Source organism: Drosophila willistoni (assembly GCF_018902025.1).
Source record: "Drosophila willistoni isolate 14030-0811.24 chromosome 2L unlocalized genomic scaffold, UCI_dwil_1.1 Seg196, whole genome shotgun sequence".
Taxonomy (NCBI): domain Eukaryota; kingdom Metazoa; phylum Arthropoda; class Insecta; order Diptera; family Drosophilidae; genus Drosophila; species Drosophila willistoni.
In genome coordinates this window covers 3374768-3399169 of record NW_025814048.1, presented here as the reverse complement: position 1 = coordinate 3399169, position 24402 = coordinate 3374768, and the positions used below count along the sequence as shown (strand labels likewise).

At 34.7% G+C, this 24402-nt stretch overlaps 5 non-coding genes across 5 annotated transcripts; 3 read left to right on the top strand and 2 right to left on the bottom strand.

Moving 5' to 3' along the window:
• The first annotated feature begins 453 nt into the window (after positions 1 to 453).
• Trnan-guu lies at positions 454 to 527 on the top strand. The gene has a single exon. It is a non-coding gene; the product is annotated as a tRNA-Asn (tRNA).
• Positions 528 to 1117: 590 nt separating this feature from the next.
• Positions 1118 to 1190, bottom strand: Trnar-acg. The gene has a single exon. It is a non-coding gene; the product is annotated as a tRNA-Arg (tRNA).
• Positions 1191 to 12619: 11429 nt separating this feature from the next.
• On the top strand, positions 12620 to 12693 carry Trnan-guu. The gene has a single exon. It is a non-coding gene; the product is annotated as a tRNA-Asn (tRNA).
• Positions 12694 to 13817: 1124 nt separating this feature from the next.
• On the bottom strand, positions 13818 to 13891 carry Trnan-guu. Its single transcript has one exon. It is a non-coding gene; the product is annotated as a tRNA-Asn (tRNA).
• A 265-nt stretch (positions 13892 to 14156) lies between these two features.
• Positions 14157 to 14230, top strand: Trnan-guu. The gene has a single exon. It is a non-coding gene; the product is annotated as a tRNA-Asn (tRNA).
• The last annotated feature ends 10172 nt before the right edge of the window (positions 14231 to 24402 follow it).

Genomic DNA, 24402 nt, shown 5'->3' with positions numbered 1-24402 from the left:
ATATTTTAATGTGTCTTGAGGGAAATAATTCATCAAATTTCATTTATTTTAACATCACGTGAAGAAAGCTTTCTAAAAGTAAATTAATTTTCGCTGTAGGGAAAGAAATAGATAAGTGTAATTTATGGTACAAAAGTTTACTTGGTCTTAAACTGTGTATTAGTTTATCTTGACTTGGAGATAACGACTTTACACCATGAGTTTCTTTGTTAGAAGAACTTTATACTATATTATATAGTATGGTGATAATTCTTGCCCCTAGACCTAGTTATTTTAATAGAAACTTGCAAACTTTTAGTAAAGTCGTCGAATAAGTAAAACTTTTCGATTTGATATTATCCAACTTTCTTTGTTATTCCCTGGAAAGCTTTACTAGATGGCGCTTACATTTATTACATCTATAAAGGTGTTAACGTGGCTTATGATCACCTATAAATTCGTGGGATTTCCGTAGCCTCCGTGGCGCAATCGGTTAGCGCGTTCGGCTGTTAACCGAAAGGTTGGTGGTTCGAGTCCACCCGGGGGCGCAAAACAACTTTTTTGCATTCATTTTCCTAAGAAATTTACAATTTCTAGATCCACTTTCAATCCGGTTTCAAATTTTTGAAGGATAGTTTCCTTTAATGTGAATTTATTGTAAAAGTTAATAAGATTTTCACGACATTTTCTTTGAAGTAAAACATGGACTGCATTTTTTCTATTTTCAACATATTTCAAATGCGTATATTAAATCATAATCTCGATAACTTAGCCTCTCTTGAGCTTCTTAGCTACAAAGTTAATATATTATTTTTCAAACTGCCATTTAAAGACCTAAAATAATTTTTATTTAATTTATATAGTTGCTTTAAGCATTTTCCTTTGAAACAGTTCTAACTAGTCTGTCAAATTCATTAAAATTGTTTTAATGATTTGCATATAAATTTCTGTTAATTAACCTCGTAAAAAGTTAAATCAGCTATTAACATTTTTGACACATTTCCTCATTTTATTCTTAATTTATGAAATACCTATTTCTTGTATTAACAAATCTTTGGAAGATTTCATCCGTTCCTGAAATTAAATATTTTAAATAAATATATATATAATAATAATCCAAAAAAAAAAAGTTAATTTTCGATCCTGCCAGGAGTCGAACCTGGAATCTTCTGATCCGTAGTCAGACGCGTTATCCATTGCGCCACAGGACCGGTTGATCCACAGCGTGTTAATAGTTCTACATAAAATTCATTGAATAGTTTTTGAATAATGATCTAATTTTATGAGTTTTTCGTCTCTCTATTTCCAAAATAATTTATGCAAACTAATTAATTAATCTCCAAAACATGTTATAGACGTCATCAGCGATTGCTTGTTGATTGCCCATAAAACTCGTTTTCTACATGTGTTTATTGAACTCTTCCATCGAATATATGTATGTATATTTAAATTTTGTATTTTTCTTCTATTTGCAGTTGAACAACATAAAATTGACAGTTTGACGAGCGTTTATTGTACTTTTTTTTTGGGTAAGTTTAAATAACTATGAAAATTTCATATCCCGAGGGGGTTTTCTGCTCCCCTTTTGGGCGTCTGCAGCTGTTGATTTTCACACATAAACTAAAGTCAATTTGAGGAAAAACTAAAACTTGGCAAACCTGAATATCAAAAAGCCCTTTAAACTAACAGGCAAATGATAGTTTGTTCTAAACGCGATATTTCTAAAAGGTAGAACTTTTCTTTAGAGTTTTATTATGAAACATATTTATGTTTTTGAAGGTGAAACATCTAATGGAATAGGTACTAGACATGTCAATTGATTTGAACAATTTACGTGGATACTTTTAATTTCTAAAGGGTATTTAGTTTTAATGAAGGGTATTTAGTTTTAGTTTTAAGGAAGGGTATTTCAGTGTCTCCTATTAATATATAAAGTTTTTATTGCATCATATTGTGGAAGGTTTAGCCAAAACTAGTTAATAAAGTTCCATTTTGAGTTTCGACATTGGGCAAAACTTGCGATTGAAATTATAAAGGTTCTAAATTCTAAAACGTTTATGAATAGATACCTTATTTACGTTTATTTATATTTAGTAGTTACAAAATATTTAGTTTGTTAAGACGTGACCGAATTCGATGGTTTTACTCAACTTATTTCCGGTCCTACAAACCGAACAGCATCATTAATTTTTTAAGTTATAGCTAAGGTTATTTGTTAGGGTTCTTAAAGATTTGACAGGCTGGAAATCTTGGGAAGATATTAAACACCTATTTCTGTATAGAAATATTTCCTATTCTGAAGTAGAAATATATATATTTCCGATTAGTCAACCGAACAACGTTCAGTTTCCAGGTTCGGATCCCAGGCTAGTGAATGAATGTAGTTTTCGTCTAACAATAAGCCGAAGGCCTTAGTTGCCAGTGCTTGTAAAATATAGTTAGGTTGATAGTTTATAACTATCTATACTTTAATAAGCTTTGATGTAGAAAAATATCCAAAATATTGAATCGGGTCAAGATTCAAGATTTTTTTAATACGTTATTTTTTAATTTTATATTTGAAATTTTCTTAAAAAGCTGGAGAATGGTAACCCATGAGTGATTAAAAGATTTCCGAATTTTTCCTGATACCTTTGTTGGAGTTTATTAATATGAAAAGGTTATGAATATCGAGCCACTGTGCAAAGGCCATTTATTTTGTCTCCTAGCACGAGGATTTGCCGCACCCGTAAAGGACTAGAGAAAGATGTCACAAGTAGCCGCTCCTGTTTTAAGTTGGTGTTTCCTCTTTTACACCCACAAAAAAACACTCCCAAATACACGATGTGTGTGACAAAAAGGTTTAAATAACACTTTTCAACACCCACTAGGGGGAAACTCTTACACGTTTGTCTTGAAACGCTCGAGGAACATTGGATTACTGTAATATGCAGGCCATAAAATATGCAAAAAACCTCCCCCCAAAAACGGAAAACGGAAACTCTTTCTCCATCGCACACGAATATTGCACGAGTGAAATTTATTGATTTTCTTGCAGTATTTTTCCTCTGGTTGAAATCCCATTTAATACCGAGACGGAGACATGTCCTTGCCGTTCGACGCCTTGTCGCCATAACGGCTGGCTCAGGTGGAAGACCTTTCCACTTGGTCAGTGTCAACAAGCCCCCAATTCTTCCCTTCCGATTCCCCCTTCACCCACAATGATGATCTCCCAGAGCATTGAGAGCATTCATTGAGTGCTTTTCTTTGCATTCAACTTAACTTTTCACTTCGTTAGGCTAAGACCGACTGTTGTACGCCTTTCCGCTCCCATGGCCCACAAAAATTTCACTGCATTGTTTGGGTCAAGGATGCGCATTAGAAGAAAACTAGTGGAAAGAACTGAGAATGCAACGTCAAGCTGTGGGTGTGTGTGTGGGCGTGTCAGAAATGCCATCGACAGTCCAGTCATCTTAAAAGCTTTGAACTTTGACCAAGCCAACTCATTTTTGACCCATGTTATGCTTGAATTTGATATCCATTACACTGCAGGAATTCGTCCTCGAGTGTCCGGGGTGAAATTTTCGTTGTCTGCATCATGCATAAAACATGAAGCAATGTCTGCCATGGCAAACAGAATGTCTATAAATGCTTAAGGGACATCCAATGAATTGGATACTATATATGTAGACTAAGTAGGTAGATTGAAGTGAGTTTACTGAAATTTAAACATAAGATGAGGTTCTAATGCAATCCCAAGTATATTAAACGTTGAACCATTCCTTGTCAAAATCCATTCTGGTTGTAGGTCCCTAAAATTACCTCCTAAACTAATTTTAAGCAGTAATATACAGATTAAATAATATATTTTAAGTTAGTTTCTGATCAGACTATATAACTTATTCATTCTCAATCTTAGTTAAGTATTTTAAGGCCTCAAAATAACATCCAATAATAGAATTGAATTGCCTTATAGTGTCAATTTTATTTTAACATTCCTGTCCTATTGGTTCTAAACCCTTTTGCGACCCAATTAAAAAGGAGCAATTAAAAATTATGGAGGAATATTAATCTTTATCAATCAAAATTGATTTTGTGTTTCTAGGTGGTTTTCTGGTGATTGTTGTGATCCTTTTCTCTCCACAAAATGTTGTCTATTGTACATATGTTGCGTTATTTTATCAAAAATTTAATTTAAGTTCAGATTTTGAGTCCTTATTCTTCAAACTTTGTTCGTAATCCTCCCTAATATGAAATGACTTGAACTTAAAAATCGAAGTTTTTGTTATTTACCTATCAGAAACTATTTTTAACAGTAGGATTTTTACAGTAGGATTTGAAAAAAATGAGAAGATTAATGTCTAAAAAGAATAAATCTGTTTCTATTACCTATCAGAATCTAAGTTGCTTACCAGTGTTGGAAAACTTTAAACTTGTTTCCTTGGCTTTTCAGAATACGTTTATAATACCCATTTAGTATTGCATTCCTTAAACTCTTGAGAAATCCCACAAAAAAGGTAAGAAATAGGTTCTGAAATTTGTCGCGCTTTCATTCAGAACTTTTATACTTATCGGTATTTCGAAACCTATTCGGTTCTTTTACTAGAATCTTGTAAGAATTACTAGAATCTAGAATCTAGTGCTGTAACCATTATTGGCCAAACTTAACCGGTCTATAATATCGACATTTCAGCAGCTAAAAGGTAATATATTGTTCTTGTAGAAGGACATTTTTCTCATTTCCCTTTCGTAGGTTTTACATGATAGATTTAATTGTTAAATGACTTGTCAAAGTGATTGTCACTTTGGTAAATCTAGAAATTAAAATTTAACCCACATAGTAAGCCAGTCTCCGGCGCCCAATCTTCCACTCTCTTATCCCCAACTAATAAGTACAAAAATTGACCTACCTATGTCATTTTATACAGGTGTAAATGGCAGGCACGATATATGCATTTATATATGTATGTACATACATATGTATATACCTAAATATGCATTTGGCCCTTCCCTTCGCTTCCTTTTGCCCACTCAACTCAACTCAATCATCACATGATGCATACAACGCCCTAAAACATACAAACATACAACCAACACAAAAATGGGAAAAACAAAAAGGAAAAGTAAAGAAAACCAAAAAATAAAACCGAACTGAGCCAACATCTCGTTGTCGACTCGTGAAACGAGAGTGAATGCGACTGCAGTTGCTGCCGCTGCCAAAAATAAACATGCTATGTAAAATAGGCCGTATACAAAACTACATACCCTGCACACACACGCACACACCCATACACACCCTAGTGTATATATCCCCATAGTTTTTTTTTGGATCCGCTCTCGGGCCCCAAAAGCGCAGGCTCTCAGCGCAATGCGAGATGTACCAAGTGCAAGAGCAATTTACGTCATCATCGCCTATGCAATTTTTAAGGCCTCTCTCTCTCTCTCTCTGACACAACACACAAACACACACACACCAAAAACTCTCTTTTGACCATTTTAGAGATGAGCAGAGGTAACCACAACATTTAGACAAATCATAGAACTTCAGTTCTATGGGAAAAGATACTTCAAATCGAAAGTTTTTCTAAAATTTAATAGATTTTTCATTTGACTAGGTTTCATTTTCAAATTTACATATTTGAAGCAATTCCTCTTTCACTTTCACTTCTTATTTTACTTTAATTACATGTATATTTAAATATATATAGTCTGAAATTTGTTAGACATTTCATTTAGATGGAACATTTCTTGAAAGCTTTCAATACTTTTTTCCTTTCGAAAACCTTGTTTCACTTAAAGATCCTCATATTTCTATGCTAGGATCATCTGTAAACCTTTTATTACTTAAATTTTCAAGTTGGGACCTTTGGAAAATTATATTCTACTACATGAAATTCTAGTTCTATATTGTTTTTAACTGATTTTTTGGAATTGATAATGATTGAGAAATCATACAATGCTATCTTATTGACAAAATACCTCGAAACTTTGCTATAACATTAATACTAAATTTAAATATTGTTTGGAAAGTTCCTAACTGAATATAATATATCCTCTTTACTGTCTGATTTTTCTAGATCCCATAACAAATTGAGGGCAACTCTTTTGATCTAAGTTTCTCGAAAACTTACGTTTATTTAAGAACTATCTCTTCAGTGGCTTTAAAGTCAGGTTTCCCCAGCTTTAATGATCGTGTTCTTAAAAATTTTTCTGTACATGTACTTATATCTCTCAAAATTACAGGCATTGTAACAGATTCTTTTTCATATATTTTCAAATATATATAAAATAGACTTACATTTTATTTTATTTTACTCGAATTACTACTCACTCTTATTTGAAGTATGTTGATAAATCTAAGAGCTTAGGTTCTATATGGGCAATTGTAAGGGAGGGCCACCAAAAATCTACGAAAGTAAGAAATTGTTTAGAAATAATAGCTCTGGGTCCAAAGAGCTTCCTAGACTATACAACATTTAAAAGGCGTCTAAAATGTACAACGATTTAGTAGTAGTTATGTGTATGTATGTACCTATGTATACCTAACATTATCCATAAAGATATCTAAATGGATCTTATAGACTTAAATAACTTTATTATATAAAAGAACTGGTTCTTTTTTGTTTCTGTCTGTCTTACGAATTTTAGTCAGTATAATAACGGACTGAGATTAGTAATTTTAGAACGATCTTAAAGGAGATCTCTGGAATCAATCTCCTCTAAAATTACTTTAGTTAGTTTCCATTGATGATCTAACTCTAGGTCTCTAGGGCATAATTTTGTCTTTAACTAGGTGTAAATTGGGTTGCGGCTTTTGGCTTATGGCGACAGGCGGTTGCAATCATTTTCTGTTTTTTTTTTATTTTTCGTTTTTTAGCCATGGCTCGCTGCGTTTCGTGCCGTTCACTCTCCATCTCATTTTTCATCTTTATCTCTCTCTCTTTCTCACACATAGTCGCTCTGTCTCTACCTCTCTTTGGGTAGATTTCTCTTTCCTTGTCTTTTGGGTGTAAATTTGTAAGCTTTGTAAAGTTGCATGTGCGAGTGTGTGTGTGTGTGTGTGAGTGACTGTATCTGTGTGAGCGAGTGTGTAAAATTTATTCAGTGTTTTTTTTTTGTTTTCTAAGGTTCAGTCACAGAGTTGAAGGTCAGTTTGATGTTTTATGTCATTAAACTTGCCGTCGTCGTTGTTGTTGGTGTTTTTGGTGTTGTTGTTGTTGTTGTAGTCGTTGATTTAACATTTTCGTCATCGCTGCGCTCTGAGACACTGCGCTTTTTTCGTATTTTGTTTCTTTTTTTTTTGGATTATTGCCGCGTTTTGTTGGCGTGTCGAGACACACTCAATTGGGTCGTGAATCGAGGAATTCCCTTCTAAATGAACCTTGTTTATAATGCTCCTCCATCACACACACACCAACACACACGCACACACACATAGGAAATAGGTGTGGAATGGATTTTTTTGCTAATAATTTTTAAATCAGGTCAATCGAAGATTGTTAAGAAAACATAAGAAAAATGATTGAAATTTGATTACAGTTACAATTACAGTTAGTGTAGCGAATAACGGTTAGTAACAGTATAGTGAACTCATTACGTCAAAGTACTGTTATTCAAGCAAAACCATGTCATTTGGATTAGTCGATCTTGGCACAAATTCATTTGTATATGAACTCTAAAAGCTTTCAAAAACTATTGAAGATTTATCACAGTTAGTTTATTGAACTACGTGATACAGTTATTCTGTTTGTATCAAACTGAACAGCTGATTCCAATTGAAATGTATTTAAAACTTCAACTTTCCTGAGCTCTCTCTCTTAACAGGTTCCTTCGACTGTTAGCCAACTAAGTGAAACCAATGACCATGACAAAAGCAAGTAATTTTCTGAGAAATTCGAAAAATATTTAAACAATTTGCCATAACATTTTTCTAGATTTTTCCTCGTTAACTTTAGTTTGGCCTTCAGTTAGATTCATATGTATGTAGTGGTGAGGGGAGGGGAGGGCCTATGTTGGATGCAAAAACTTTGCTTTCTTTTTCAACCGTTGCGCTTTTTTGGATTCCCTGCACGAAGCTGGGTTCGTGCGATGGGTTCAATAGACTATTATTGGTTAATTAGTGAGGTTATGTGCGAAGGTACAAATTGTCTTCTATGAAACGGTAAATTTCCATAAAAATAAGAAAAAAATAAACATTGCCAAATTCCCACGAATAAAACAGCAACAACCACACGTTCTTAAGCCCACAAATGCACTTACTAAGAGAGCAGGATGGGAGATGGAAAAAAGAGAGGGGGTGAAGGTAGAGAGAGAGTGCATAGCCCAGCCGCAGCCCACAGAAAGAGAACGAAAATTCCATTAACAAAATCCAACAAAACAGCAAAAAAAAAAAGAAATATCCATTAAAATCAAAAGTCACATAGCAGGCGAAATCAACAACAACAACAACAACCAAAAGTGTGTTACAAAGTCAAAAACACAACAACAACATCAAAAGAGACCAACAAGTAGAGCTTAAAAAGCCACAACACAAAAAGAAACCAAGAATAGCAGCAGCAGCAGCAGCGCAGCAGAGCAGCAATCCGGTGTCTACAATGAGCGTAAAGGTGGTTGGGAGACGGGGACGGGGTTTTGTGGTGAGGTGTGCGGTGTAGGGGGAGAGCCCATATCAAAAACCAGTTTTCACAGTGGCCCAAACCCAAACAACAACAACTCAACACGCAAGTGCCATGAGCTTACAGTGGGTTAGATATGCAAATTTAAAGATGAAATAATTAATATCTTATATCTTATATATACGAGCGCGCTTAAATGAAATTTTTAACTTAAAATTCTTATTCTTACAATTAGAGATTGTGATGAATCAGTTTATGTATATAAAATTTATATAGATCCAAATTATCAGCCTTGGATAGGCTTTGCAAAGCTTATCATTCAACTTCGTTAGAAAAACTTAGATTATCTGACATAAAATATCTTAAATATTAGTTTCATACATATGTATGTATATGTATGTATGTACAACTATTGAATAAAATAAGTTCTGAAAAAGAGCAGCAATTGGAAAGATAAAAATTATTTTGCGCTTCAATTAACTTTGCCCACTGTGGCAAAAAAAAAACGAAAAGAAACAAAATGAAAAGACAAAAACCAAAACCAAAAAAACGCAAAGCCAAATGTAAAACTTAACATTATGCTGGTTGGTTAACATTGCTCGGAAATGATGCTGTTAAGCCAGAAGAGAAGCAAAACAAAGAGAGAGAAAGAACATCCCCGCCAACCACCTCACCAACCCTTCACCCACATACAAAGTCACACATCTTGCTCTTGGAGCTTTACCCAGAGAGAGAGCGTGAGAGCAAGAGAGAGACAGAGAGGAAGAAAGATGGTAAAGTTTATATTGACAAAAAAACACACACATTTCAGTTGCGTTCGCGTCGCGGCAGAGAAATGCAGAGAAAAATAGAAACAAATTTAAATATTGTGCTAGAAATAGACTATTGAACAAATCACAAAACAAATTAATTAACAGAGGCTGAACAAACCACCCGCGCTTCAACTCAATCGGTCCTTTTTCCCTCCTTCCGTTTACTATCTTGCATTCTATTTGCTTAGCTCTTGCTCTTGTTCTGTGTGTAAGTTCTTATTGTTGTTGTTGTTGTGCGGGAATTTCCTACTAAATATTGTAAATTGTGAGAAAAAGAAGTCTAAAGAAGACGAAGAAGAACAACGTTTGTACAAAAAAAGCAAAAAGAAAACTGTGCCGTGTTGGAGTTGTGACACGTCTACCCTCCCCCTCCCCTTCCAGCACATACAATGTGTGTGTCTCAACTCCCCCTCCCTTCTTCCCTCTGCCTGCTGAACGACCACTACTACCTTTTCCTGCAGTTGGCGCTTGTTTACTCGCTCTCTTTGCTAGTGTATGTGCGTGTGTGTGTGTGTGTGTGAGCGTTTGTGGGAGAACGAGCCCGCCAAGATGGAGAGAGTAAGATGTAGTGAGAGCGAAAGAGAGCACTTGGCCGAAGAGCATCGAAATGTTTGTAAAATTATCCAAAACCAAAAATGCACTTTAAGGCAAAAAAATATAAAACAAAAACGCCAACAACTGCAATAAAAATGATATCGGTTTTTTTTTTGCTGCGTTTGTGTTTCTTTCCTCGCCTGTCTGTAATAATTGCTGGCTGCCAAAAAAAAGTTAAACTCAAATGCACGTGTCTGGGGGCTGCTGCAGGCGGTTGCAGTTGCAGCCAAAAGCCAGCCCCATTTCCAGTCAAAGCTTTTGGTTCTCTCTCTCTCTCTCTCGACCGCTTTTTGTTAGCGCTCTCCCACGGACTCTCTTCTGTCTGTGTGTGTCTCCCTCTATGCTTTTGATTTGTAACAAAATGCATTTGCACAGTGATCAAAAAGTGAATATTAATTGTTGATTTCTGTTTACTGCTTCAATTTTGCAGATTTCGTTTAATAATTCTACAAAAGTGACAAATTTAATGACAATTAAGCACAAATACAATAAATATTCATAGTAATATTACACTCTTTGGATTAATACATCAATTGCATGCTAAATTGGGTGAGTAACTTTTAAAGGCGAAATAAGATTTTAATCGAGTGCCAGAAAAGTTCATAAAGATTTTCAAAGGTTTAATAGATACAATAGTTGTTAATAATTGTTAATAGTAACGATACTCTTACGAAAGTGTCTAATCGATGAGATAGTTTTGGATAACGTCTTTATAGAATGAATGAATCAATTTTGTTCCTATTTATGATCTCTTTTTAGTAACAAACGATCTTTGATCATTCTTCTACTAGGCCTTATAGATAATACCACCTTTTGCGATCATTTTTTGGCAGTTTTTTAACTTTTAATAGAAATAAACATAGAAATCCTCTTTTCTCGATTAATACAAGGACTACTTCTAGGATATATTTAAATAATATGGTGCTAGAGACACTTTTTATAAAAAAAAAAAAAAAAAAAAATAAATAAATTTCGATTGGGTTTTAGAATTAGTTCAATTTGCGAATAAAATAGTTAACAGAATGCTTTAAAAAAATCAGAATCATTAATAATAATTCCCTATTCATAGAAAAATTAAGCGAATCGAAGTGGATTTCTACTTCTATCATCATATAGACTTCTTACTTCTATTTCTAGGGCTAAGAAACCTTTGTAGATGGATACTTTTCAATAGTTATACAAAAATTTAATTCCAAAAGTGGGTTTTTAAGTGAATTTCAATAATATGAAGACTGCTTAGAAATGCTACTAATGCCGAAACATTTGATACTGACATCAAATGGTCAAATGATCATTGTGTTTTCTTGTTATCATTCTCTATATTTCTTGTAAAACTTATTTGCCTATAAAAAAAAGCCAACAAATAACGTATAAGGAAGAATTCTTTTGGGCTAATTGTTATGTGCATAAATTGCAAAATGTTTTCTCTTTATTTTTGGTTTTGTTTCCCGACGTTGGCGTCAATTGGAAATGCAGATGAGGAGGATTTTGTTTCTCTTTTTTCGTTTTTGTTTTTGTTTTTGTCGCCGCCAAGTTTTCCCTCTCACTCAAAAAAAAAAATTGTATTATTTTTGCAACGGAAATGCATCGTTTGCGTCGTCGGTGATTCGGTGGTCTGAGGGTCTGAGGGGACTGACGGTCGGTCGGTCGGTCGGTCAGTCAAAAGTCTCTGTGTCTCTGTCTATTTGTTTAGTCACCGTCAACCGTAAACTCTCTGGGTCCACATAGAAAATTAGTGCAAGTGCAACACAAGCGAAATGAAAGGCGAATAAACTTTGGGTAATGCAAATAAAATGCATTATACAATGCGAAGTAAGGAAGGGGGAGGGTGGAAGGCGAGGTGAGGTGCAAGGGTCTCGAGAGTCTATTTTTCATGTGCGATAAATAGATTGCAATCTGTCTAAATCTTATTTTAGCATTTTGCTTTTCCACTTTTATTAAAATTTAATAAACATATATTATAGGAAAGATGACATTGCCCCAGGGAAGAGAAAAGTAGAGAAAGAGAAAGGGGAAAGGGTGGGAGATGGTAGGTGGGCTATTATATAAGCATCTAAAGGGGAAATTGGGTCAACGTCAACGTAGTTTGTTCGTTTTTTCTCCACACTCTGAATGTACTACATATAGAGAAACGACCTTATCAAGGATTCTGGGTCAATATGCTTACGCCATTTTGTCGGCGTCTCGCATGGTTTCCCCTCTATGAATGTGTGTGTGTGTGTGTGTGCGTGTGTGCGTGTGAAGTGGGAGGGCCTTCTCTGTTGGGAATTCAATTTGCACAAACAAAAGACACCGCCTTCTGGCAGTCTGGGGGTTACAAAGTATTATGTTTGCATGTCATACGTATTTAAAGTGCATTAAACTACTGCATTGACCTCATTTGTCAGGTAGTTTTACACTCACATCAGTTGAGGTAATTGACATCTGCTCATGTATGTACTATGAGAATTGTATATTAATTTGATTTACATACATATATAGAGAGTAAATGTCGAATGACTAAGCTTAATTTTGCTTTATTAGGAATTTATTGCCTTATAATAATATATTTTAATAATTGCATCATTGTTGGCTAAAGCAAAGTCCAGAGCATTGCAAGTTCATCAGTTAAGTGCGTCACTTGAAGGCTTGTCGGCATCTGCCTCCGTGGCGCAATCGGTTAGCGCGTTCGGCTGTTAACCGAAAGGTTGGTGGTTCGAGTCCACCCGGGGGCGCAAAGCAACTTTTTGTTGATTTTTTTTTCAAAAGACAATTTTTAATTCTTTGCATTACATTTATAATAACTTCAGCTCTTAATCTTTATTAATATGAATATGTACAAAGTTTGATTTAATGGCTATTAAATTACTAAAAAGAATAAAAAGCAAACTAGAAGTTTTGTCTGTGCAAAAAATGAAGAACAATTTGTATGGCAAATTTGCAACCAGTTTTAAATATCAATTGTTATTTGATGTCTGAAAATTGAAAAGTTTTGAAATTTTATTTATCATAACATATAAAATTTGAATTGCTAAAAACTAAATATTCTTTTATTAATTAAGTGAAATGAGATTTAGTTACTTTTTGTACCTTCAACCTTTTCTTCTTGGCAAAATTAAGACAATAAAAATATTAAAAGTATACTCTTTTGGTAGCATTCTATAGTTATACATATGTATGTATGTATGTATGTACTTTGCTAAAATATTCTTCATATGAGTTAGTTATTCTTTACTTGAGGTTTTAAAGTGAACGGATGTCCTCTTAAATTGTTTCCTTTTTTTGTATGAAAGCCGTAACTAAAAATTTTAAGTTTTTCAAAAATACTAAACTCAAAAATTTGTGTTTTGTCAACTCTTTGACTAAAAAAATATTAATGAACATAACAGTTCTTTAGTTTTGTAGGTATAATTTATCTTCAAATTGTTCAAACTTCTTGAGATTATAAGAAGGTATTGGAAAGCTAAAACAGGAAAAACTAAGATTGTTTTACAAATAATAATAAGAAATGGATAAGAATATAAATATTGTTTTCCACCTTGTCGGTGGCTTAGTCGAGACCTACTAAATCTACCTCAAAGTATAACGAAAAATCCTTTATTTGATCTACGAAGGCACAAATTACTCTATAAATGTATGTTATAAATAATTTTCTTCCATTTTATTGTTTGGTTCTCTTAAAAATTAACTCTTGAGTCCTAAAAAATAATTTCAAATTCCAAAAATTTGAAATATGAAACTGCCTATCAAGGCCTACGTATTTTCAATATATAGAAATATATTATTAATTTAGTTTGGTGCAAATACAAATAAAATGATCTAATAAAAAATAAATAAAAAAAACAAAAAAGTTATTTTGCGCCCCCGGGTGGACTCGAACCACCAACCTTTCGGTTAACAGCCGAACGCGCTAACCGATTGCGCCACGGAGGCTGCTTGTTGCCCTTTTGAAATCAACTAAAATTCGCCAATTGGGTAGCAAGTTGTTAAGCCAAATTAAATAGGAAATTGCATGTAGTTGCAGATAAGATAGTAAATTAGACAAAGTAGTTCCTTGTTTGCTTTAGATATAGATAAAGTTGGTTGCAATTCAATGCCAAATGGAAGGGCGATTAAGAATTCTGCAAGAAAAAAACGTCAACTTGAATTATTATTACACGTTATGTTAAGTGAGATATTTGCCCGACCTCAGACATGTGCCTCCGTGGCGCAATCGGTTAGCGCGTTCGGCTGTTAACCGAAAGGTTGGTGGTTCGAGTCCACCCGGGGGCGTGAGTAATATTTTTTGCTTCCTTATTTTTTTATTAAAATGTGTTTTCTTCTATTTCCTTTTTAGATATTTCTTGGATTGCGGCGAAAACTATGTAAATACAATGCAATTGGGCAACATGAAGGCGTGGCCATGTTGTCAAATATTGTTACAACAACAAAACGAAGAAGAACAATCAGTAGTAAATTGTAAGAAGAATCTCAACAAAAAATGTACCGTTTGAATGCCACAACACAGCAACAGCAGCAATCGGAAACCGGACAATCCACAACACCAACAACAACACAAATTAAATTAGAACCCATGCCAGACGTCATAGCCCTGACCACCAATAATTTGACAGCAGCAACAGCGGCTGCAGGAGGCGGAGTAGGAGTGGGAGTGGGAGCTGGTCACACTTCCACCACTGATACCATTGTAGCTCCACCGAAGACAACAGCAACATCGACAACAATAGCAGCAGCAGCAGGAGGAGGAGCAACAACAGAAACAGGAGTGGGAGTGGCTTCCACTTCGAAAGCTGCTGCCAATGGTCATTTGGTGGTCAAGAGACCACGTCTAGATGGGTAAGTAAACCAGCACTAGGTTAATCCCAATGCAAAATTTAATTGATTATATCAATCAATTTGCAGTCCCGAGGATTGGATGTCGACACCGAGTCCGGGTAGCGTGCCCAGTTCTGCTCCGCCCTTATCACCATCGCCGGGATCACAGAATCATAGTTACAACATGTCGAACGGTTATGCATCGCCCATGTCTGCAGGCAGCTACGATCCCTACAGTCCCAATGGCAAAACAGGTTAGTCCGACTCCTAAAAGGTTTTTATTTTGTTAGAATCGGTTACCAGTTTTGAAAAGTAACGTTCGCTCTGTTAACAGAAAGCTTTTAAAGCTGCTGTTAAGTCAAAGCTCGTGAGTTGAAGTGAACTTCTTTTAAGCTAGAGTGCGCCACTGTGACTACGTAACGTGAAGCAAGCAGTGCAGAATAACGTAAAACTTTATTTGAAAATAACTTGGAAATTCTCTTTGAACTCAATTTTATTTAAGTTGTTAAGATATTTTCGTTGACTGAATGACTAATTTAAGGAGAGACTAACCCGATTAACCTTAAAAAGCATATAAGTTTAGCCTTTTTTTTATTACTTTATTAACGAAAGAATCGAACAAAATAACAATCGAAGTAAATATTTTTTATAGATAAATGTTTATGTTTAACGAAAAGTTTGAATTAAATTTGAATTCGAATTGAATTGTTTCAGAAAAAAACCTATGCCCAAAAACTTTAAAGTTATCTTTAGGCAATTGTTTCAAAATAAAAGTCTTATAATTTAAAGAAAGTAATAAAGGAAAAATTTACATTATTCAATCGAAGACTTCACTTAAGAAACCTAAAAAAAATGGGAACATTAAATCTCCTTCGTCTAATGTTACAAAGGTTCTTACTCTAAAAGCAGTCTTCTCTGACTTTTATCTGATGAAAATCGAGATAAAAGAAGAAGCTTAGCCCTATCAAATTTTGGGAAATATCTTAGGAAAAGGTGATGAAGGAACCACCAATTGAATTGAAATGACTGATTGTGAGTCAAGGACTACCCACAAGGACGTTCTGTTCAGATTTACAGCTCTTGGCTGCGAATGAGTGTCAAAGGTCACACAATGAAGTATTATTACTGCTCTTTCGAAAAGGTAACCAAAGTGTCCCTATATATAGAGACTAACTATTTAGTTTCAAGATTAATGCACATATAAATTACCAATTATTTGGATCAACAGCAAGAAAAAACCCATCGAACAGAAACGCAATGAAATGAAAACGTCAAGAAAATGTGCTAAGAACGAAATCAAGCATGCAAACAAAATGTTGTTATTTGGTTGGTCCTTGAAGGCGGCAACCATTTTCCATTATCTTCTTCTATATATTTTTCGTCTACATCATTCTTGTTTAAGGATTGCGCATACGCCACATTGCACACAGCAGCAGAGAACAGAATAATAAGAAGAAGAGGTGTGCCCCACTTGGGGGCCAAGGCGAAATTGCCAGTAAAACGGCAAGAAAGGAAGAGGAAAAAAAAAACGAACTGATGTTGAGAGAAGGATTTTCGTCTGTCTGATACACATAAAAGTAAACCGAAACAGCCTTGGCATGATTTCATTATGCCACCCACTTTTTGGGGTCCTTGTTTTTTCGGTGTTGCTCCTTTGCTTTGCCCCGCTCACCGCCAGACACTCGCACAAGCTGAAAGCACACAAGTTCAAGCACACCACACGCACCACACGCACAAAACGGCGCCGTTTTTTGGGGTAGATGGAGCGAATCGATTATTTTTGGGCCGACTTGGCCATTTTATTTTAGGACCCATAAAAACCCAAAAGCGACCCTAAAGAATTTGTGAAGCTGTGTGGGTTCCCTTTTTTCATTCTGATAGGGGCGTTGTCCGGGCCGGGCCGGTTGGGACGTATGATGCGTATGTCCTTCGTCTGGTTGGGTGACTTTTTGGTGGGTGGTTCATTTGGTTCTACCTCAAAGTTTGTTGTCTCGACGCGCAGTGCCAAAAAACGACGTCGACAGAGCAGAGCTGTGGCAGATGTCTGTGGCATTCTCCTCATCGTCGAAGCAGTCGTCGTCGTTGTCGTCGTCTGGTGACCTTCAACTTTCAACTTTATTGCCATTGTCAGAGTCAGACGCCTACACTCAGGACCCTCCGCCCCCGCTCCGCCTATGCTTCTGCCTCTTCGTGTCTGTCTGCGGCGCGTTTTGGTAATTTTGAGGCTTACATTCTGAACTGAATGACTGAGAGAGGCTTTCCCACCCATCCCCCAACTTTTTGGTTGGTTTGTCTGCAATTCGTGACCTTGAAGTTGGCCACGTTTTCACGTGAAAGGTGAAAGGCACGTTTCATACATTTCTCTCTATATCTATCTAGCTTTGGGGGAATTGTCTGTGTGCCTGTGTTTATCTTTGCCCGTCTGTGTTTTAGGGGGGGAGTTCTTCGTTTTCCGTTTCTAATTTCTTGGTTTCGTAGGTGCGTCACATTAAATTTAATATTTTCCTGATACGCAATGACTTGACGCAGGTTAATAAACTTCAAGTCACAGTATTGTCATATTAATCAAATTGATTGGTGAGTAGTCGAGTTGAAAATGAACAAGAATTGTCAATGAGACAAGGGAATTGCCAAATTTCTTTCAACAGATATGAAAAGGAATAGTCTGCGTAGTGTTTTACGATCTCTAAGGAGCATAGTTAATTACATTTCAAACTAAATTTTCTTAAAACATACTCAAATAGTATTTACCTGAAAAGAAAGGAATGATTGTAGTAAATAGTTAATTTATTAATATTAATGCATCGTTCGAAATGTAAGTTTACAAATTTACATTATCAAGGTTTTTATTGGGGTTAAAAGTAATAATTTTTGAGTTTTCTCTCTTACTAATTGTAAGTGGTGTATTAAAGAGCCGATATATACATATAGGTATAATAAGACTTAAGATATCGTTTTATTAAGAGATCATTAGATGGAGAGATCTTAGATCTGACTCCTGGGCTCGGATTATGATAAAAGATTGACTAATTTCGTTTCCATAGTAGTATACTAGTAGGATCTGAGTTTCTAAGTGTTCTACACAATTAATTTATAAAATAGAAGTATGTCAGAAGACTTATTAGACAATATATTAAGTTTAAATATATCTAAGAATAAGTTTTATTTGAATATGTTAGGTTTTATTCAGCCGGTGGTTATCCAAGTTGCCGGATTTTTCAAATATGCATATGATTACTTATGTATGTATAGGTAGTAGAGAGCTACCTCAACGCATTGAAATTGACATTTGAGACATTTAGTCCCACAATCAATAGTCCCCAATTCAATGAGGCTAAAAAGTGCAATGAATAGAAAGAAGTGCTTAAGTAGCAGTCGATCTCATTCATTCATTTGTTCAATGATCGACTGAATCAAATGAATAGAAAATCTAAGGTGTTCATGCAGCTCTCTGTAGTATATGTAATATTGTTAGTCCTATGAGTAGAGTTTAAATCCGTAATATCTAATATTTGCTCTAACACAGACTAGTAATGACATCAAAAACAAATTCTTCAAAAATATTGGTTGGATTATTTTGTATATTAAACTTAGTTACTAATCAAACTTTGCCCTTAAGCCAAAATTTTGCCTTTAAGCCTTTTTCAGAGATGGCAGGTTGTTTATATAGTTTGATTATCATCATTATGCCTAGAAATGTTGAGAATTTAAGTAAATTATATCATTAAATTTAAGTAAAATATTTATGTTTTAAATTTCCAACTAAATTTGTTTAATTTTCTATTCTTTTTCAGGTAAGTGTTATCGATAAATTGCAAGAAAAAACTCACGTCTTTGATGAGGTAAGGGCAAAGCTACATTCATTTTGGCAATTTGCTTTCTCTTTCTCTTTCTTTCTGTTAACTGTTAATTGCATAAGAATGAAACCCTTTCCAGACGTGTCTGACTCTTACTCAAATTTCAAGAACAAAAACCAAGGAGATCCTAACACGTAAAATTAGCATACATAACCGTTGGCTGCAGGCACTTTCCAAGGAAACCTAAACCGATATTTTTTGATGAGTTTCTCTCCCCTTTTTTCTTCCCTCCAAATCGATCACATCGATTGAGCAATGTCTGCAATTAAATTAGGTGCGTTTCACAATATATACCCAAGTGTATGTGTGTGTGTGTCTAGACGAAACATTGGCCAAGCCCAAAAAGAAACCAAGTTTAATCTGTGCAGGACACGCAAACCAAAGCAAAGAAGGTAAAAACTTTTCAAGGTTCTCAAACGATTTTTGAAATCATGCGCCTGAAACATGATAACACACACAGACTCTAAGACCAAAAACCAAAAAAAAAAAAGGATTGTATACCCAAATATAAAAAACAGAGACAGAGAGAGAGAAAGAGAGAACTGGTTTTTTGGTTTGGCTTGCATTTCCTGATTATGCCTTAGAGAATTTGTTGACCAAAAACCAAAAAAGAATCGTCGGACGATCTTGTCTTGAAAATTTGTCGCTGCGGTTGTTCTTCAAGGTCTCCTTGACAGCAGCTGCTTTTTTTTTTTTGGTGATTTTTTTTGTTGGTTTTTTAGTCCAGCAGGTACACTTGTCTTGTCTGTACTTTTCTGCTTCTTAGTGTGTCAAATGGTCGTCGTGTCTGCTGTCTACTGAGGGGTTGCTGCTGCTTCTGCTGCGGTCGACTGTCATCAGAAACGCAAAGGCAAAGGCAAAGGCAAAGCCCAAAAAGCTAAAGGCTATTCCATTGCCCATTGTTTATGGGAACGACGACGTCGTCGTCGATGGCAGCACATGTTTGCGATTTAAGCATTTTGGTATATAGTTTGACCTTGATCTTGAAAAACATTTCAGTATATAATATACCATATACATATTATATGCTTATGTGAACGTGCTTATTTTCGGGGGAAGAAAGACCATCACAGAGAAGACAGGAAGAAAAAAAATAAACAACAACCATAACAGAAACAGAAACTGAAAAAGGGAGTGCAATTTTGCACATATGTTTGCATGCATTTATGTTGCATAAACTCTCAAACAAATACAGGGTGAAAAAGGGGCGCAAAAGTTGCATAAGAAATGGGTGGATATATCAAGTCATTCGTTTTTCAAATGAACTTCCATAAAGGAGTTTTGAATCATGTATTCTAAGACTGTGTAGAGTCTCATTTATAACTAATCTAAACTTACCTATCGAGGTCTCAGAACTATCGAAAGTTTTCCCTCTCTAAGCTAAGGATGACCTTTCAATAAAATAACTTCAAACGATATTACATTCGACTTTGATATAGATTTAGTTGTTCTTCCATATGAAATATTGTTGCATCAACATTTGATTACTTTGGAACACCCTGTTTAACCCACTGCGCTTGTAACCCAATTAACTTCCAACTGCAAATTCGAAACGCAAAAGCAGCGCAGCACAAAAAAAAATATCGAAAACGAAAACGTTGAAAAGTTACCCCGCCATGCAGAAGAAGGGTTAAAAAAATAACAACAAAAACGACTGAAAAAAACGACAACCGAATTTGAAACCCTGGAGTGAAGAATAAGCGTTACCTAATATACTCTGTGAGAGTGTGCATGTGTGTGTGTGTAAATGTATGTATGTGTTGAATACGTGGAAGCATAAATAGGCCAAATCCAAATGCCATTAGCACACACAGAAAGGAGCAGAAGAACTCAAGAGGTCTCTGCCGATGATGACGATGATGCCACAATGAGTGGCGGGTTCTTTTTATATATAAATGCAACCTCTCTGGATGTATGTGTGAGAGTGTGTTGTGTATGTGTGTGTATTGGCGAAGAACCCGCACAATTAATTCCAGAAACCGAGAACCATTCTCCAAAAAAAAAAATGAATGTGGCACATACGAGTTTTGCCCTTGAAATTCATGTGAAATTTTCGCTTTCAACAATAATAACAACAAGAGTTAAATTATGTTATTGATGATGAAGATGATGATGAGGATGATGATAATTATGTTTATTAGGGAAACACATGGAGAAAACATAGAGAAAGAGAGGGGAACAGTGAGCGTGAGTCAGAGAGAGAATAAGCCTGGCCGGGTAATTCTAAATTATTAAGACCCAAACGTGAGGTACGTGCCACAAATGGATTTTACATTGTTGTTTACACTATTCCTAGGGCATGATCCATTCTATTTCAACATCCCTTGATGGAGGTCACTGTAGAAAAGTGTGGACAGGTGTCCAAACACCCTACACCTATTCCTATTTACCTTAGGGTATTAATTAAGCTTAAGCATCGAAATGCGTAACGCATAGAGAAGATTGCAAAGAGATTTTCACTCTCAACTTGAAATTCCCTAAAGCCATTTACAAGGCCGATTTGGGATTAGTTTTTGGCAGGAAAATTAGTCATTTTTAGGAAAATCCGTTTTGATTTGAAAATTTTAGCAGTTTAAGAGGTAAGATATCATTAATTGAAAGGAAATGAACCACATATCGTTTCCTGTTCTCATATTTTTTCTTGATATTTAGTCTTATTTTCAATAAGTAGATAGTTATTCCGATAATTTTTAGGTTCTCAAGCATTTTTAAACAACTGTTTTAAGAAATTTCCTTAACTTCTCTACTATTTTTGAAGTAGAAAACTTTTTTCCTTTCAAATTGTTTTCTTTCTAACATTCTCACTTATCATCCATTACTTCCTCAAAGGAATTCGGTAAAAAGTCAAACAAATGTAAAGTATAGTGATAACTTTATCGATAACTTGCTGCAAGTAATGATTGTGCAATTTCTAAAGTTTTATAAAAATACACACAAATGTGTATAAATATATATGGAGACCTATTTTTTAATTCATTAATCAAAATAATATTTGGGTTTTTTTCTCCTTGGTACTTCATTCTCAATTAAATGGGTAAGAAAATTCAGCAGAATGAAAATAATATCTCAATCGAGAGGTGACTCTTAAATACCCTGTAAGAAATGGGAATCAACTCTGTAGTTTCTTACTTTGTTTTACTGTATTATAAAGATCGTATGTACAGATACGATACATATAATTTCTTGATTTCACTTCATTTCTAAAAACGTCAGACCATCTTCTGAACTTTCACCTGATCAACGTTTCCACTTTATTACATAAATCTAGACAAAACAATGAATCCTAACTAGGTATTAAAAACAATTTGTGAGCGACATGCGTTTATCTCATCTTATCATATCTTTTTGATAGTTTATATATTCATTTATATTAGGGGTTTTAAGTTTATAAAATTGATGCAAATTCGTTTTAAGTATTCAGATCAAAGGAGATCAAAGTAGAGAACCAGATTAAGTATTCAAAAGTAATCATAAATTTCCAATTTTTCAAAATATTACAAACACTTGGCCCACTTTTAAAATATTTTGTTTAAAAATTATCGAAAATCTTACAATTAGATATTCAAACCAAAATTTTAATCTTAGCTAAGCTCTTAGATATGGATATATGTATGTATCTCCCTTGGATATTTCTTTTGCTTTGTAATCCTTAAATTTTCACGGATATTTTAGGTAGGAAAAAAGAATCTTACATGCTCTGATGACTTTATAGTCATTTATTCCATTCAATGAAGTTATCTTTAGTGAGGTAAATAAATAAATAAAATATGGAAAAGGTTAAGAGCCATCGTGGCGATTTTTCGGGAATAGTTAAATCAGAACAGACTCAAAAGCCGTTTTTTGTTTAAGATTTACTTGAAGGCAAAAAAAGAATGTAAATAATAAATATAAATATATATAATTACCAAAATGTTTGTATTAGCTTCAGCTTTACTTCTTGCCTTCAGCGCCAAAACTGTTGAAGATTGCTGGTACTTAAGAAAATATTTATTAAATGGTCTTAACTATAACTAGTTTAAGCCGATTAGGAATGATTCAGTGAAGAGGTAACTTATTCTTAAAAGTTTGCAATTCGCCAAACCTAGTGGCATTTCCTCATAGCATTCCTTCTTCAAGGCTCTTGACTCTTGAGCAATCGGCATAGTTATAGTTCCATCATTCATTATGAGATTACGATATAGCATACATTCTAGAGACTCTTTTGGAATAAATGGGTTGTACAGGGTACAATATTGTGACTTTTCGCTCTCTCTCTCTTTATTTGCCTCTTTTTTTGTGTTTTTTTGTTCCATCTCACATTAATTGCGTCTGATTCTGATACTTGTGCTGCACATTTGTGGTTCTTGGTTGATATTCCATACATACAAATATAAGTACATATATATATAAATGTTTATATATATGGTATATATAATATTTATACTTATTGCTGCTTGCTGCTGTTGCTGTTTGCACTGTGCATTGTTGTTGTAGTTGTTGTTTTTTCGCACTTGGCCTTGAATTAATACAGCGAACTTTGGCTTTTTTTTTCGCTGCCAGCGTCGGGTTTATCGTACATCTCTGTAAAGCAAGAAAAAAAACAACAACATAGAGAGAGAAGATAATTAATTTCATGCCACTGTGCTAAAAGAGGAGGTGTGATTGGGGGGGAGGAGGAGTGGGTGATGGGGGAGGCGATAATTACGAGCGCATTTCGCATTTTAGCTGGTTGCATTTTGTCAACGAGCAGACGAACCGAACCGGGGTAGAGAGAGAGAGTGTATAGAGGAATTGGGATTCGACTTTCCCCTACCAAAAAAAAAAAAACACGCGCGATAATTTCCAAAATGTGCCAACAACAAAGCAACCGTTTTCAAGGTCACATATACAGCCCCACGCCCCAAACACACACACAAACAAACTGCAAAAAAAAACACAGATACTAACGATAATTTTCGGGTTTTTATTTGATTCATATACAAGTATACGTTTATATGAACGTAAATGTTTGCACTTCACCACGTAGCTTCTCTTCTAAAGGTATACGTAAATGGAGATTAGCCCCAATGATAGTAGTAGAATTTGTCATAGTAGCAGGGGGCGTGGCATAGCCATTTTGTGCTTGAGGAAATTGCCAAAACTTAGTTTGAGAGGACTCATGTGCCTACATAGATGAACCCAAAGAAGTTATTAACTATTATTATATTTAAAAGGCTCCGAAGCCTTGAGCTCTGAAGTACTAGCTTGACTCTATCAAACTGCATCGAAGAAGTGGCGCTTAGGAACTTAAAGACATTTTAACCTTCCATTAAATAGTCGTTAAAAGTTTTAAAGGTTTTATGTATTTGGATTGTTTTGATAACTTCCTGAACCCTGATTCAATAACAGAACTGATTACAATGAGAAATATTTATCTTCAATTGTGTTACGCCTAAAAACTTACGAATCAATTTCAGAAAATAGGTCAACAGTTTAATTCCATTTATTTATTAAGTAACAAAGTGATTGCAGTTTTTTTTTTTTCTGTTTAAAAGTTTTGATATTATACAAGAAATATCTAAAGTAAAATCAGTTCTTTTTTTTATAAAGTAATATTTTGTTGAGGTTTTTAACAAGAGTTTTTAAGTATTTGCTGTTCTCAGACTTGAATACCCTGTGAAAATGAATTGAAAGAGGGTATAAAAATTTATTTAAGCACATAAGAAAACATTTAAAGGGTATAACACATCAAAATATGTATATATTTTTTCTTAATCAGCAATCACATCTAGGACATCTTATAAGTGTAGTGAG